Source organism: Montipora capricornis, chromosome 5, assembly GCF_036669925.1.
Source record: "Montipora capricornis isolate CH-2021 chromosome 5, ASM3666992v2, whole genome shotgun sequence".
In the NCBI taxonomy this organism is placed as follows: domain Eukaryota; kingdom Metazoa; phylum Cnidaria; class Anthozoa; order Scleractinia; family Acroporidae; genus Montipora; species Montipora capricornis.
The window spans coordinates 16,363,721-16,380,667 of record NC_090887.1 but is presented as its reverse complement, the minus strand read 5'-3'; the positions used below and the strand labels follow the sequence as shown (position 1 = coordinate 16,380,667).

At 38.8% G+C, this 16,947-nt stretch overlaps 1 pseudogene; it reads right to left on the bottom strand.

Moving 5' to 3' along the window:
- Positions 1–369: 369 nt before the first annotated feature.
- The window catches only part of LOC138048453 (transcription initiation factor TFIID subunit 5-like), a 19,563-nt pseudogene continuing 2,985 nt past the window's right edge, over positions 370–16,947 (bottom strand).

The following is a 16,947-nucleotide window of genomic DNA, read 5'->3' as shown; positions in this document are numbered from 1 at the left end:
CTCAGCGTTCGACGGGGTCAGTAATTTAATGTGCCTTTGCAAAGGCCAAGTGAAAGTTTCAATAGATCTTTTGACCGAGAGGGCGACCATCTTGAATTCTATTGTCCTCAGGGATATACAATGGGAAGCCATTACCCTGGCCCGGGAGCAATTACCTTCATGTTGTAGGTATGAACTTTCTTTGAGTGCAAAATTCTCCCAACTAGACGTTTCAGTTTCTCATCACGTATCATCAAAGGATGAAAAGATAAAACTGATTTCAAAATCATAAACCCAAGTTAACTCACAGTATGCATTTGCTCCCCCCCCCCCCCCCCCGGGCATCCTAAATTTATCCGCTCGAAACATCAGAATTAGAAATGGCCTCGGTATCGGTAATAGGGTATATAATTTTATTTTACAAAATTTCGGAAAGTTCTGTTTATTTACAATTAATATTTCATAATTCTACCTCTCTTGTCACCACTTCAAAAGAACACGACATTTGGTTTGGTGTAAACACTGGAAGATTCTTAAAGCTCCAGAAGAGCCACTTCAAAAATACCTTTGGGCGAAAACTAAGTATGAAGTTTTACCAATGTTTGACTGTTTCTTTTTGTGTCCTAACTTGAAAAAGAAGAATCAGTATTTAAGATGCTTGTATTCCTTGCTTGTTTTTAAAATCCCCTGTCGGAAGATCCAAAAATATGCATCATCAAGTTTCTGCATTTCGGAGTAGTCACATTTCAAGAAGTATTTATCAGTTGCTTAGGAAGACGGAATAAAAGGCCCAGACGCAAGTAGCAAATTTCTAAGCGTAAAGTGTAAACAGTGAACTGGCGTCCTCTTTGTAGGATAGGATCCGAGTTCGAAAGTCTCGCATTTGGACGATTCAGGGCTAAGAAAAGAGAAACACAAAAATATAAATTTACTTTGTGAGGCCACTATTAAGGACTGCGTAAGTTCGCCATGTGTCGCGACATAATGGATCCCTCAATCTCATAAAACTGTATTCCAATGACTACTAAACTACGCCAAGTCCTTACGTTCGACCCAGGACGCAGCTCTTTACAACCTCTAATTTCATTGGATCCCTTTAGGACGCAGAGGGTCCATTGTTTCTTTTGTATCGTTCTTTGTTTTGTGAACCAATCCCGAGAGCCGTAATAATAGCTGCGTACTGACCATTATGTTTCGTTAAATTAAGGTCTCCCTTACAGCGGTTACCAGTCACACGCGCCCCTCAACGACTTTTTTTTACTTTTCAAAACTAAATTCGGGAGGACGTCAATCAAATGTTTCCATGGCTAATTCGACTGCCGCCAAGTGAAGAAAACTATTGTCATGGAAACATTTGATTGACGTCCTCCCAAATTTCATTTCGAAAAATGGAAAAAGTCGTGGAGGGGCGCGTGTGACTGATAATCGCTGTAAGAATTATGAGGACAAAAGAAAAAGAACAGCGATGTAATGAATTTACACATCAAAAGATCAGTTGGGTGTTTATATGTTCTTCTTTGCTTTGTTTCTTTTTTCTTTTTCTTTTTTTTTTTAAAGTCGTCAAATCAAATTTTCATCATTTAAAAGGATTTAACGAGCTCAAGAAAGGCGGCACATAGATTTGCCAGTAGTCACACTAACCAACCCGTTTTTCACAAACTTACTTTTCGTTGCTTTTTTCTTCTTCGTCATCCTCAGGATTACAAATAGCACGAGCGTCCCATAGCTTGAAAAATATCAATCACGATGTTGATAAAAGTGAGTTGCCCAAAATGGACGATTCTGTATCACGAGTTCTTTTAGGTTTAATCCCTCGGTTATTCCGTTTCGCCCAACTAAGAAAAAAAAAATCTAGTTACAGTCATACAATGATCCCTCTGTCGCTACTTCCATTAACAAATCATCCCGTTTTCTGCCTATGCAGACAACCCATCCCGGTTCCCTTAAAATTCCATCCCATATCTCGCCCTTCATTTTCCAATACCCACATCAGATGATGACCTAAATACAATTTGGTATTATACTAGGCCAACTTTGGATTCAAGCCAATTCTCTCGCATCTAAACGGCAACAGAAATCCTTGGATAAATTCTCCAGAGAAAGAATTTGAGGCTCTCATACCTGAAGCGAGCATGTTCCCGTCTCTACTAAAACGCAAAGAGTACACGGTATCTGAGTGTCCTTTCAGCTCTGTCAGTAATGTCCCTTCTGCCAGGTCCCAAACTAGGATACGCTTATCGACTCCTATAAATAAGAAAACAGATCACAGAGGAACTATCTCAGCGCAATATGGTGGTAACACATTCAGACAGTCTGAAACACACCTGCGCTTGCTTGAAATTCCAAGAGGACAATTTCAAGTTCACCTCGCTTTGAGACGACTCTTTGAAGAAAGGTTCATGTGAACTTGCCAACGGTTAAAGGAAACACTATAATGAGTATCTACATGCAGGCTCAGAAAAAGTGTTGCGCTCTCTAAATTGAACACTTCCTTCCGCACACTTGACATTTTGAAGAAACTTGTTATGCTGTATCAAGATATAACGGTTAAGGCAAACGTCAGAACCTTGCTGAAATTACCTGACGTGGCGAGGTAACGTCCGTCGGGAGAGAACGCCAGCGAATAGATAGCTCCCTGAGTAGCAAGGAAACGAGAGAAAAATGAGCAAGTGGCAAACGCACCATTAAAAGATTGTTCCCGGTTTCAGTGAGCAATATCCCAATCAAGTCATAAATCGATACATGCACAGCTAAAATGACGCAATTGTTATGTAACGATGCTAACAGGTTATTGAAACTTCCACTCTAACGAAAGAATTACTAAAAACCACAGTAAATAATGTTTGCCATAAAATTTGATGCACAGTTTTAAAAAAAGGAAATTTTAGGACCAGTTAATTTCATTTCTAAATTTCTCGGGCGACGACATCTCGATTAATGGGCGATTTCCGAGTTGCTGTTTGTCTCGATTTCGAAGTGAGTCTTGGTGCTTAACTATTGTAAAGGAAATTACCTTGATTTGCATAAGAATACGCAACTCATTTCTATTTGAATGGTTGTGCACCAGAACTCGTTTTGAAACTGAGGCATGCAGCAACTCGGAAATGGGCTATTGTGACATGTTGCAGTTGCCTCGTTGTCATTATACAAAAAGCTCAGTATTCAAGATGGTGAAGCCCGAAAAATATGAAAGTAAAAGTAAGTGATTCAAAAATTCTTTTTTTGATGAAAACACTTGCAAAAAAATTCTTTTTTTGATGAAAACACTTGCAAAAAAAATTTGATGGCGAACAATTTTTCTTCCGCTTAAAAAAACTATCCGCTTACGATGGAATAGAGGTTCCCTTTAAACCAATCAGTTGTCAGAGTATTTAACGCTGTTCGCTCTTAAGAAATTTCGAGCAACTCAGCCCAAGAAAGATCAGAACTTGCGCGGTCGTGTATTTGTCAACAGTTACCTTATGTCCAGTAAAAAAACGGACAGAGCTGCCAGTATTTAGATCCCAGAACCTCACGGTCCTGTCACAAGATCCAGTAGCAACGTAGTTGCAGTTTGGATAAAAAGCAACTCTCTGTGAAAGACAAAAAATGAGAAAAAAACTGAGGTCTTAATCGTATTAATTACCATTTGATTAAAAAAAAGGAGCTGAACAATGTGAAAAAATCTTACGTGTATTTGTGGTTCATTAGAAGTCGTTGGGTTTCACAAACAAACGAAGTGATTTTTTTTCGTTTCCCTTTCTCAGTTTGTTTTGGTAGTGTCTAATTTCTAAATCTTTGCAGATATCTTTGCCATACAATACAAAAAAAATTGCTTTAACGTAAACTTTGTGTGTTAAGTTTCTTATGAACGTCTTCGCACTTGGACCCGCTCTGACAACGCGGCTAAAGAATATGGCGCACTTTGGTGGTATAAGGTTGTTTGGAATGCAAATTGTGTCAGAGTTTTCAAGGAATTTATCTGGTATAAATTGATAACAAAACTTTGAATGAGGATTTTTTGGTCATTAAATAGCGCGGCAAAGAAATGCATTAAAATTTAAATCGCACATGCAGAGAGCGCACAGCCATTGTTTGTCCTCATTATTCTCCGCCGTTTTGTTTTCTGCCGACGTCGTTGTTTCTTAAGTTTAAACACCAAAAGTACCTGCTCACTCTCTCCTCCCCGATAAAAGCCATTCTGTGCCCGTCAAAATAGCTAATGACTGTTTGAATGTAGAGCGCTTACCATTTGAATGGATTTTCGGTTATTCCGGGGAGAATTCAAATGGAACAGTTTATCCCGGTGGAATGTTTTCGGAAAAAAGGTAATACCTTTCGAGGTACTCCCTTTTCCTCGCTTTGACCGGAATTCCCGGAAATTTCTGTACCATTTGTCCAAAATTACAAGTGCCAGAGAAAATACACCGTTTCATTTGTTTTTCAACCGAAGCAACCCGTTTTTCTGGAAAATGATACAGCACATTCCCATTTTCGTTTTCTACGTACAGAACGTGCAATACCATCTGTCAAAACAATTCTCAGCGAAAATTTCATTCAAATGGTAAGCGCTCTTGCTCTTACATTGACGTCAGACACGTGACCAGCTAAGATCCTAAGCGGTTGTGGGTGGTCGGTGCTCCAAAGGCGAGCTGTGCGGTCATGAGATGCTGTAGCGAAATAGTGCCCTTTTGGACTGAGGAAAGAAAACTATAAATATTCCTACTTCTCTACATAGATTTATCGTACGGCCCGTAAGCACCTGTGTTAAATTTCTCGTTAATCCTTTGACAAACTTCATCAACCTGAACCTCACCCCCTGGAAAACGAGAAGCCCCAATTACATGCACTTACTGTCCCAGCCATCCCCTTGGGGAAATGAATAGATGCACTGTGACCTTCTGGCCCGGGTTGCTCGAAGTATGGTTAGCGCTAACCAGCGTTAAATACCATGGAAACGCATAGGTTTTGATACCTCTTAACCAACGCTTAACTCTAATCAGGCTTCCAGAAGCCTGTCCCTGGTAGCTCGAAACATGGTTAGCGTTGACCAGCGTTAAACACCATGGAGACCTTTAGGTTTTGATACCTCTTAACCAACGGTTAGCGCTAACCAGGCTTCAAGCAACCGGCCCCTGGCATTCAAAGGATACAGAACATCATGACTGAACGTTGAATGCACTTTACTGGCCATGTCCTGTATGTGCCTCACACTTCCTTGCCAAGGTTGTATAAGACTAAACCCCTGTTGTTGGACGATAGGGAGCTTAAGCAACGACAACGGCGACGGCAACGAGAACGTCATCTCAAACTACAAATCCGCGTTATTTTAATCGCTTCGTTACTATTTCAACTTTTTTAATATGTGTTCCTCAAAAATTACACTCGTCTTAACGGCACTTAATTTAGGGGAGAAAATGAAACTTTGTCCTCGAATGCTGACGTTCGTCATAAAACCTCAAATTTGGTTATTTCACGTTGTTGTTTTTGGTGACGACGGCAAAGAAATAAACAAAAGTGAAAAACGCACGTGCAGGGCGTGCAAAGCTATTGTTTTTGCCAACTAAATATGCAAATTTGTGAAGTTCTCGTTGCCGTCGCCGTTGCGTTACAAGTTGAGATGGTTTGTTGCGCGTATTACTACCTTCTTACGTAACAAATTTCCATATTCCAAAACGTAAAAGCGACGTCTACTTTTTGCAACAAAAAAATTTGTTGTACAAGAAGATGGTAATACGCGCAACAAAACATCTCAACTTGCAACGCAACATTGTTGCGCGACATGTTGTACAAAAAATGTTGCCCGTATTGCTGGGCCTTAAAGGAGACCAATCTAGGCTTCGGCCAGGATTTTTTGATCCCTAAAAGAGACCATATTTAAAACACATTAAAAACATATATTTATATTTCTTTGCGTGAAACCTAAACGAGACCTTAGCGGCTACAGATGGGCTATATATGATGGCGTTTTCCTGGGTCAGACGCTTATCCAGAAAATTGACAACTCAATACATGTATTTCCCTTTGGGTACAACCTTTGGGAGGCCTTGTAGATCAAGAAAACAACCTGACGGTAGCAACACAATCTTGCCCGCATAAACAGCCCAGTTTGCGACCTTTTTCGGTCTTTGAGTTCAAGGAGTAAACAACAACAACAACTCACCAGAACTGAACGTCCCAGACGGGATAGTTATGTCCTTTAAAACAAACTAATGAACTGAAGGTATAGAGACTCCATAGACGCACTACACAGAATAATAATAAGAAACAATTAAAAAAAAAAACCACAATGGGGGCTTAGGTCGAAGGCGAGGCGGGGTTAGGGTCGCCTCGCCTCGACCGAAGCCCCCACTCGCTTTTCACACGCAGTTCTTTTCGTTTTCCCGACTATCTGGGAGCCTGGAACAGGCTAAAAGACAAAAGAATAATTTCTTGGCCACCAGTTATGAATAATTATGGTATATACCTGTTCTGTCTGCAGAGATCGAGAGAAGGAATGAGTTATCTGTGTTAAAACTAGTGGAAAATACTGGCCCTGAATGACCAATCAAGCGTCTACTTTCCACAGCTGTCCTGAGAAGTAAAACAACAAGACAAGTTATGCATTTTGCCATGTGCTGTAAATCTCTAATATGAAGCTGATGTGTCTTTTAAAAGGCCTTCCAGTTGGGAGTTCTCTTAAGCTTTTCAGTTAATTAAAAGCAAATACCGGTAATACGAGTAACATGAATAGTCTTTCTTAAAAAAATTAGCTTCATTCTCAAGTAAAGTACCCAGGGTACCAGAGTTTTTTCTCGAGTGCGGCGGACGGAAAATTCTTCGATTTACTTCGGCGGCCAAAGGCCAACGGCACGAGCAGCGACACAATAGAGACATGACCGACACCGGAAACTGTGCAAGAAAAACCTCTGGTACTCAGGGTACAAGTAAAGTAAAGTAAAACCATTTTAATACCAAAACATACTTCATACTTGGACAGACTTCAAAAGAAGGCTCAGGTGATTTGTAGACAGTTCACAGTCCCTAGTGTTCGTTTCCAAGATCATGCAACTTTAACCTATTGAACCCTTGGAGTGAGACTCAATAGATTTTACTCTGTGAAATGCCAGATGATTTAAATCGTCAATAGGGGGGTGTGGGGTGGGGTGGCAAGGAGTCAATGGGTTATATTAATTTTAAGAATTATTATTGTCCCCATCTATCTTGGGAGGGAGAATTGCTACTCCCCTCACCCCATTCAGTAGATTTGTCACTTTCTCAATCTTAACCAAGCTTGGGAAGACAACTCTACTTTAATGGTTCATTTTAGTGTTTGGTGCACTCGTAGTATACAGGTAAAAAATGATTGCATTACATCATAAATTCAATCATAACCTTTATGTGTGATGTTACTAGCAATAGGGAACAAACCTGTGGTCCATTATTCGTTCAAGAACATCCTCTGAGATAGAGAAATAAAAGTGACCAACAACAGTAAAATGGCTTTGTTTATACTGTCTTCTAGAAAGACATGTAAGTTTTTTACAGCCACTCCGCTATAATAAAAACTCAAACTTAACAGAACATGATTGAGAACCCCAGCTGGCAGAAGGAAACCAGTTACAGTAGCTATTACCGTAAAATTCTGAAAATAAGTCCCTCCAAATATAAGCCCCCCAAAGCGGTAATGCAAAAAACCCTCTGTTAAATTGCCCCTCCCGGGAGCTTGTACTTGGAAAATTGCCCTCAAATACAAAGTACAACAAAGCAAAAACGGTAAATTAATTTACTTCCAAGTATAAGGCTAGCCCAATCGATTTGCAAATGCAAATTTCCCTATGTAGATAAGCCCCTCCAAAAATAAGCCCCTCGAAAAGGGCCTTTGAAAAATATAAGCCCTGTTGCTTACTTTCAGAATTTTAAGGTGCATACCAAACTCGTGAATTGTAATGATAATAAGTACCTAAAGCTTTGCGCCTTTCTCTCAAAAGAGTGATGTCTAACAGCATATTTTACTCATTAATAGGGGAAGTTCATTGCAGCAATTTTCATTTTAAGCATTTTTTTACACTTCAATGGCATTACATTATTTATTCAACTTTAACTGACCTGCTTCTTTGTCAATTTGTGCAAGTTCTGAGGGTGATTTGAGCATTCTCAGTTTCTTTGGGGTGAGGCTCCACACCCGCACACTACTGTCCTCAAACCCACCTGACAGCAGGCTTGAGTCCTCTGACATACTAACAGTGTTCAAACTGTAATAAGAAGATGATTCTCTGAGATAATTTTAGCAACGAATGTAACCCAATTGGTCAAGGCTTGCATCATAGGCTGGCCATTATCACTCTATGCATTGACATTACTTGGGAATCTTTGTGTACAGTAATTATTTTTGCCTTATTATCATAATTTATCCCATAAATGATAATTATCTTTTTTATTATATTATCTTCATACTACTACTACTACTACTACTACCACTACCACTACCACTACCTCTACCTCTACCTCTACCGCTACCGCTACCGCTACCGCTACCGCTACCTCTACCTCTACCTCTACCGCTACCACTACCACTACCACTACCACTACCACTACCACTACCACTACCACTACCACTACCACTACCACTACTACTATGACTGGAAAATATTACTACTCATCGCCTACTTGTCACCTAGAACAGCTTCCACTCTAAAACTGATGACATTGTTCTAAATCCTTACTTGCTACACTAGACTAACTCAATGAATGCACCAGACTTTTCGTCCTAATCTACCATTAGATTAAAATTTATGCTGAGCAAATCATTAATTTTGTTCCAGAAGACATTATGCTTAACTTCAAAAATACTATACATAATTCACAAACCTAATAGCCTTTCAACACTGATAAAATGTCATGTGCATGAGCTTTAATTTAACCCGATAAAACATTCCTATTTAGGATTCTTTGCATCTAAAGAATAGTAATAAGGCCCGGCTTGCTTTTTTCTCCTGTATGCTAATATCTTCCTCTCACAATTTGAACATTAAATTTTGTGCAAACTCCTGAGGGAAACTTTTTTTCAAGAGGATTGTTTTTCAAGCCGTTAAAAAAACAGTATGTGTTTTATCGCCTCTAGAAACACTGCTGCTCGTTTTCTTAAACAGTCCATAAATAATATTGTCACAGTGACAATGGAAGTCTAAAATTTTGTGACACAAATTTCTCTCCTCACCTTGTATATGCATTGAGTACACTGTAGAAACAGATGGATGGAAGAGTGTCCGGACCCAACCTTATTCTTTTGGCAGCTTCTCTCATCAAGGTAATCTTCACCAATTTATCACTGTCCTTCCTATGAACAGAATACATTTTCTGTCTGGCTAGTTGGGTGATACTAAAACAATTAGACCCTTCGCCCTCAAGGGCCATGGGTCAATAGCCAATTCGGCTTTGCCTCATGGGCTATTGACCTATAGCCCTTGCGGGCTACAGGTCTGGTTGTTAATTATTATTATAATACAGTCATGTACGTTTCACTTTCATTTCATCAAAATGCAAATATTATTATTAAGAAAGAGAGAAGTGATCCTTCCACTTAGCCTGTCTCTTACAGACACCTAAAAAAGTCAGGTCGCTTCAACAGGATTATTTTGAGCCCAAGACCTCTGGGATGCCTGTGCAATGCTCTACTAACTGAGCTACCGTATGAAGCCCACACAGTTGGGAGCAGGTCAATATTATTTGTTGGGATCTTGTGTTCCTATGAATGACTAAATCAATCAAATAAATGCATATTTGAAATGCAGCTTATAAATGAAAGAGAGGTCATTGCTTAATAATTAGGGAGCTTTAGCAACGACGACGGGAACGGCAACGAGAACGTCATCTCATAACATAAATTCTCATTATTGTAATCACTTCACGACTATTCCAAGTTTTTAATAAAACAAAGTTGTGGCAGTGCCTCAGGAGTGAAATCGTTATGAGCGGCGCTTAATTTAGGGGAGAAAATTAAAATTTATCCTCCAGTGCTGACGTTCTTCATAAAACTTCAAATCTAGCTATTTCACGTTGTTGTTTTGCTCACGACGGCAAAGAAATAAACAAAAGTGAAAAACGCACGTGCCGAGCATGCAAAGCCATTGTTTTTGCCCACTAAATATGCAAATTTGTGACGTTCTCGTTGTCGTCGCCGTTTTCTTTGCTAAAGCTCTCTAATGTCAAGATAAGTGCAATGATCCCTTCTCTCTTTCGTCTATAATGTTCACACACTTCAATTTGCATTTATTTAACATTATTACTAGTTGATACTCACATGACAGGAAATTGTATCTGACGGTTCAATGGGGGTGCATTTAGATTATGCTCCTGTTTCTTTTTGCCTGAGATTTAAAAAGCAACTTGTTGGAGCCACTGTCATTTCTTTTTATTTCTGTATCCAAAAAAATAGCCTAACTGCTTCTTAAAAAATCCAGGTCCAGGTTACTCGACGCAGGGTTGCCACTAACCAGTGTTAACTACCATGTAAACATATAGGTTTTGATACCTCTTAACCAACGGTAAGTGCTAACCAAGCTTAGAGCAACTGGCCCCAGAAGTCTACATGTAGTTTCTAGTTCACCAAATCAAAGGGATGAAAAAATAACAGCTGCATCAGCCTAAAACCAAATGTTCACAAATACCAGCATGAAAATTTGAATTTAACCCAGAGGAAAAGTAAAATGCCTATCAGCCGGGTTGGGAAATAATCTGGCTTTTACCCTTCAACTTGAGGTTCATACGTAATTATGAAACTTTGTTTAGATGCATCTTTTCCACTTTGGGCTTCTAACACAAAATTGCTCTTTTCAGTTTGTTTTGAATGATAGTGGTTAGGGCACTTGCCTTGAGATCCTGAGCAACCGGGTTCAAGAACCGATATGACCAGTTGTTGAGTTTGCTCCTGGTAGTCCCTGGTTCAACTTCCCAGCTTCACTTGTAAATAGCCAACTGGTTTGCCTCCAGCCAGTTGGGATTCTTAACAGTTGTTGTTGTTCTGTTCTGTCGTTTCGTTGTGCTTCATTTGCCCTGAAAAGCCCCTATGGGGAGCCGTCAATTAAGTATGTACATGTATTGTATTGTATTGTATTGTAACTGCAAAAAAAAACCTTGAATGGGGTAGTTTAATGGCAAAATTCTATAATTGCATGACTTCCCAATCACACTTCCCAGTGTTATTATTCTTTGTTGTGCAATTATACCATCATTAGTGAAGTTTTGGGGATTCATCAAACGAAGCTCTGTAGAAAGTTAAAATTGTACCTGGTCCATTTGCGTCCTTCTTGACTTTCTTTTTCTACGCAGAAAGCAAACCGGAAGAAATTAAATATATTATTGGACAAACATGACATACCAGTATTAATGGAATTAGCAACTGTTTTGTACAAAATACAAAACAGATACTGAACAGTCAGTCATTTCACCTTCGGTTTATCTTTGTCATCATCATCTTCACTCTCTTCTTCTATCACAACTCCAAGATCAGGTTCAGGTGGTATCCCATAATAAACCTTGCTTTTATTAGCTGCAGTGCAAAGAACATAAAGTTCTAGTAAGAAAAAGCTTGCATGGTGTCTCTACTTACATGTAACCAGTGTAACTGCAGACCAGACACAAAGATATTAAACCTAGTTTTCATGTCTCAGGAAAATCCCAGACGATTGGTCATTTCGCATTTTTCCGACCGTCCCAGATTTTGCCGACTAATGAAGACCGTAAATCGTAGACATCCCCAATAATCTGCGATGGTTGGGGACAAATCGGAAAAATAGGAATCTTTTCTATTTTCCCAACGTGTCGCAAACTTTTGCGATCGTCGGCGATCATTCCTGTATGAAAACTCAAATTTGTACAGTCAGAGACATCGGCGATGGTTTTAGCTTGTTACCAATCCTCTAAATTGCAAGTTTCAAGGTTTGGCGAGCTGTTGGTTTGGCACACTTTCCATTTATCTGGGACAACCATCTGGCGATTTTCAGATATGTTGGCAAAATCTGGGACGGTCCGGAAACTGCGATATCCCCGATCATCTGGCATTTTCCCGACATACTGTACATGTACTATGAAAACTAGGCTTTACAAATCAACTGCAGCATTCTGGGTCAACACCCATAATTTCTTTATATACAGTATTACTTTGCTTTCACAACTTAGAAACACATGCTTTAGATCACTTCAATTACAAATTGCTCAAGGAGTGCTTAATAAGGATACCACATCAACCTACAAAAATAATAATTAACAATTATTCGCCGAAGGCGAAGAGATTATCCGTGAATTTTCACCGAGACGAAGTCAAGGTGAATATTCACCAATAATCACTGAGCCTGAGGCGAATAATTGTTTTAGTATAAATACACAGGTTTTTATTTCAAAAAAAGAGAAAAAAAACACATTTCAACGCGAAATCATCTTCACTTACATTGGCAAAACGACTACTGGCGGCCATTTTGTCCGTCTAGGTGATTATCGGCTGATAATCCGAGATAGCGAGCCAATGAGAGCATGCGATTTTGTATAATCACCTGTGTATTTATACTACTTATTATTATAATAGTTGCTTAAATCATTTTGACCTGAAGTCAAATTTAACCAGTAACATAATACATGACTGTATATTCTAGGTCATAACATTATTATCAGAAAAAGGTCTTAAGTTAAGGCCTTAATATTTGAGACAGAGAGGATAAACTGTTTCTTTGCAAATCACTTGCCATTATCTTGGTTTTGAAGGGGGTTCATAAACAGTGTTGCAGCTTTCTGTGATATTGCCAATGTGATTTACTTTGTAAAAGACCTGCACGCAGACGTGTGTGATAACACAACGTTTTTAATCACTATCACGGTTACCACCACCATAAATTACTACGATAATATTATCAGCATTATCACCTTCAAATGTTGCCTCCCCTGTGACTGCTCCAGCTGTAGCTTCTATTGTTTGCTTGCTGCGTGGTCTTCCTTCGAAAACTGACAATTGAATGTGATAATAAAGATGCAAGAAATTATATGAACGTGTTGCATGTGCAGTCTTTTTTTTTTTTTGAGACAGCAAGAATTAACAGCATAACTTAAGCACCAGACTGAGCTTATATCTAACAGGGTGCAAAATTAAAATGGAAAATGCACTTTTCAACTGGAAACTGGACAGAATTTCAAAAACTATAACAAATAAAGGTTCATGCTTGCCAATAACCCTTTCAAATTAGACAGCAGTTAAACTACACAGATACCAGTAGATGTTATTCAGTCCTTTACCATCAAAATGAAGATGTTGCTGGATGAGGGTCAACAGTACTTCTTGCTGTTGGTCCTAAAAGTTAATGGCAAATTATTTTATTTTATTCTATGTAAAAACTACACACATCGTTTTGAATTCAGCACAAAACTAGGCAAGCCAAGATTTCATTTTTTCAGTATGAGGCCAACTTCCAATTACAAATGACAGTCTGGAATGAACAGAGAAGTTGCGGAGGCTTTCTTCCGCCTTAAAAGCAGTGCCCAAGTGAATGGCAAGTAAAATTGTATGACACAAGGCAAAACGAAGTGCATGACTTTTAATTAACTCTTAGCCAGGGGAATTGAAGAAGGGTTACACGTACAATTAAACGTGCTGCCACAATAGAAAAGAAATTAGTCCTCTCTTTTTCTTCAAATTAATTTTGAAGCTATGTTATCAAAATTAATTCTTGGCTTACCGGTAACATGTGAACACAATTCATGAAAGGCCTACATTTACCCAAAGGTCATTGCAGCCGTATGTTTTTGTTTTCAAATGACCAAAAGCGTGATCTTATTGGCTGAATGCATTCAGGCAAATCATGCAGGAAACAAAATGTCAGTCATTTGAATAATTTCATGTTACACAAAATTCAGTCAAGGTGCGCAATGACTATTGGGCGAAGGTGCGCCTTTAAAATCTGGGCCATTCAATCAAAATAATGCGTATATACATGTATACACTCAAAGTTACAACATGTAGTAGTCTTCACTTTGGGCACATTAACACAAGTACATGTACATGTACTTTGTGCAAGGCTGGGGCTGGTATGCAATCAATGCCAAAACTGAGACACATTGTACATTGTAAGCTTACATGTTTGTCACATTTTCAATCCTTCTTTACATGTATGTGCCTTAAATGTACCTGTAAATGTTTCTTGAGCACTTGATATATACGTATCCTTTGACATCCTGATCACAAACTTGTTACTCCTGCATTAATATGACACAAGACTACATGTAACGTAAAATTTATTGTGACATCTGCAAATTATGACAATTTTTAAATTATCTATGAACTACTCTTGTAATCCCCTTACCTCAACGTTCCCATCAATTCATTACTTTTCATGTGTTCACGCCTAGTAATGGCTGCCAATTTGCTAAGATCTTCCTCATGGTAATCCTCTTGACTTCCACGAAAACAAGCAAAGAAAGACTGGGCTGTGAACAAACACCACAGAATATGAGGGCATCGTACAACGAATGCTGTAGTATCCAAGTTTGACTGGTTTACAACAGAGAACGTCATTGCAAAGCATTGTCTGGAGGAAGCTTTTTTGTCAAATCTGTAAAATGAAGCCAAGATTGAAACCACAGGAAACCTTTTTTTTTTTAATTTAAGCCATCTGAAACCATGGAAGTTTATCCACGACAGCAAGTAACGATGTGAAGAATTACTGAATTATTAAAATAAACGTAACAAAGTGTTCGGTCATTATAAAGCTCCAAGAAAGTATTGCCAACTTCAGTGTATTTCAAAGTTAAAGTAACTGTTGTCATAACTGGTTACATGTATAAATCTACAAGTGGAGTGCATTTGAAGGCACTTGTGTGGTACTAGATGTCACTCAAAATGATGTGATTTCATAACACCCAATATGCCTAAAAAGTACATGTAGAATGAAACATTGCAATAACTACTTAAAAGGTTAAAAAATTACAGCAAAAGGAAAGAGAAGCATTGATGGACACAAATGGACAAGATTGAAATGGATTGCATTTGGGTAATCTTGAAAAAGGTCAAACCGAAGTTTTCAAGTTTATGGCAAATTGCCTGGATAAAGGTGGTTTTTGCTCAGAATAATCTTGTTTGTGATGTCAGTAGCGATAATTTTGTCAGTAAAGGAATTTTACATTACAAATTTAGAGCTTTAAATTCATGATTAAATACATTGTAAAGATTTTCTCAAAACACCCTTAAACAACGTGACATAGCCCCCTTCAGTTAGGTTAACATTAAAAGTAAGGGTACAGGGACACTTCCTAATGCTTATAAAAATAATTGGTCTTCATTTATTTACCTGCTTCCTGTACTTACATGTACATGTAGCTGAAATCTTGTTGTTTTGTATATACAGTACAATCAATTTCGAAAAAATTATTAAAGACAGATCTCTTTCTCGTATTCACCTTCTTTTTCACTTCCTTTATACACAAGCTCAAGATACATGTGAACAAACATTGGATACAGAACCATGGCTAACTCAGGCTGGAAAAACAAGTCACAACAGATTACTGCATTTCCATCACTGCCACGGTAAATGAAGAACATACTATTCACATTTTTGAGAGAATGGTTTTATGGCTGTTGATAGCTGATATTGAAAGGGTTCATATGGACCCTAAATATGCTGGGACTCAGATAACAGCAACAATGCTCTGACTTCTAAAAGCACTGAAAAATGTCAAGTGACAAGAGGAACTACTGGGCCTTTTTCGCACGGCGGCTATATTGGTCATAGACATTACATTTTGTCCCTGAGCCTCGAGTTGAAATATTTGGGGACGAGTTTTGGTGGAGCAAAAAAACGTTTTCATTCCCTCAGGACTCAACATGGCGGCTGTGTGATTCAGGCCTAGCTCTTGACTACCTACAAAGCATGACACTTCTGTCCAAAAATGCATCTAATTAAATGCAAGCTCAATTTTGTTAAATTTCATTAATTAAAATGTCATTCAACCCTAGCCTGTGCAGCCAGTGTTTACATGGATTTTCAATGCTTTGGCCATAAAAAAATGGAGCAAGACATAGGCCACTTTCGAAAATACTGTAATACTCTTTTTGTCCACCCAACTTTTGCATAAGCATTGTTCCCAGCTTCTCTTGGAAATTGCAATGATCCCAAGAGAAAACAAAAGCATGCTTACATAAAATTTGGGGGGACAAACAAAGAGTATTATGGTATTTTCAAAATTGGTCTATTTTCTGGCCACACCAAAAATGGAGTGAGCCATTAAAACATGTCTCATTGCACAGCCATAACATCAAAAGTTTTCCATGTTCCTTGCACATTATGCTTGCTACACAGACTAATAATTATCAACCCTTTCATGCCTAAACTGAACCCCATAAATGACGCCATTGCATGACATTTCCAAGAAGACCTGGGTCCACATCGATCCCATAATGCCACATGCTTTCACGTTCCATTCTTGTGGAAAATGTTTGCACCTTTAGCATTGTGTTTACCTTCGTGGTCTGCGATGCATGATGTGTGCGTGACATGCGCGAGAAAATGTGCAGTAGCAATGGGCGCAAACATCCTTAAGTGATTTTTGTAGGGACAGGTGATGTGAACGAAAAGGAACACTTCGTGACATTTATCATACAGAACGTGCATCTCCCTATCCCATATTTATGGGCATGTACTGTACCTGAAATGTGACAGAGCTGAATTCAGGAACATCAGAGACAAAATAATGCAGAAAGAACTCAGGGCACAAATTGTCATGGGTCGAAACTCACTGTGTTGAGCACGCATGGCAGTTACTTTAATAGCGATTGAATCCTCGTGTGATACAGTACTTCATGTTGTGTGAGCTCACTTTAATAACAACAGAATTACTGTAAAGGAATGTGGGGGACAAAGTGGGCTCAACTCACAGTCAGAAAACATGGAATGGGGCAGGCGGTTAGAAGAGTGAAAAAGTGAGTTTCGACTCATGGCAGATGTCTCTTTTCCTATACAACGCAAAAAG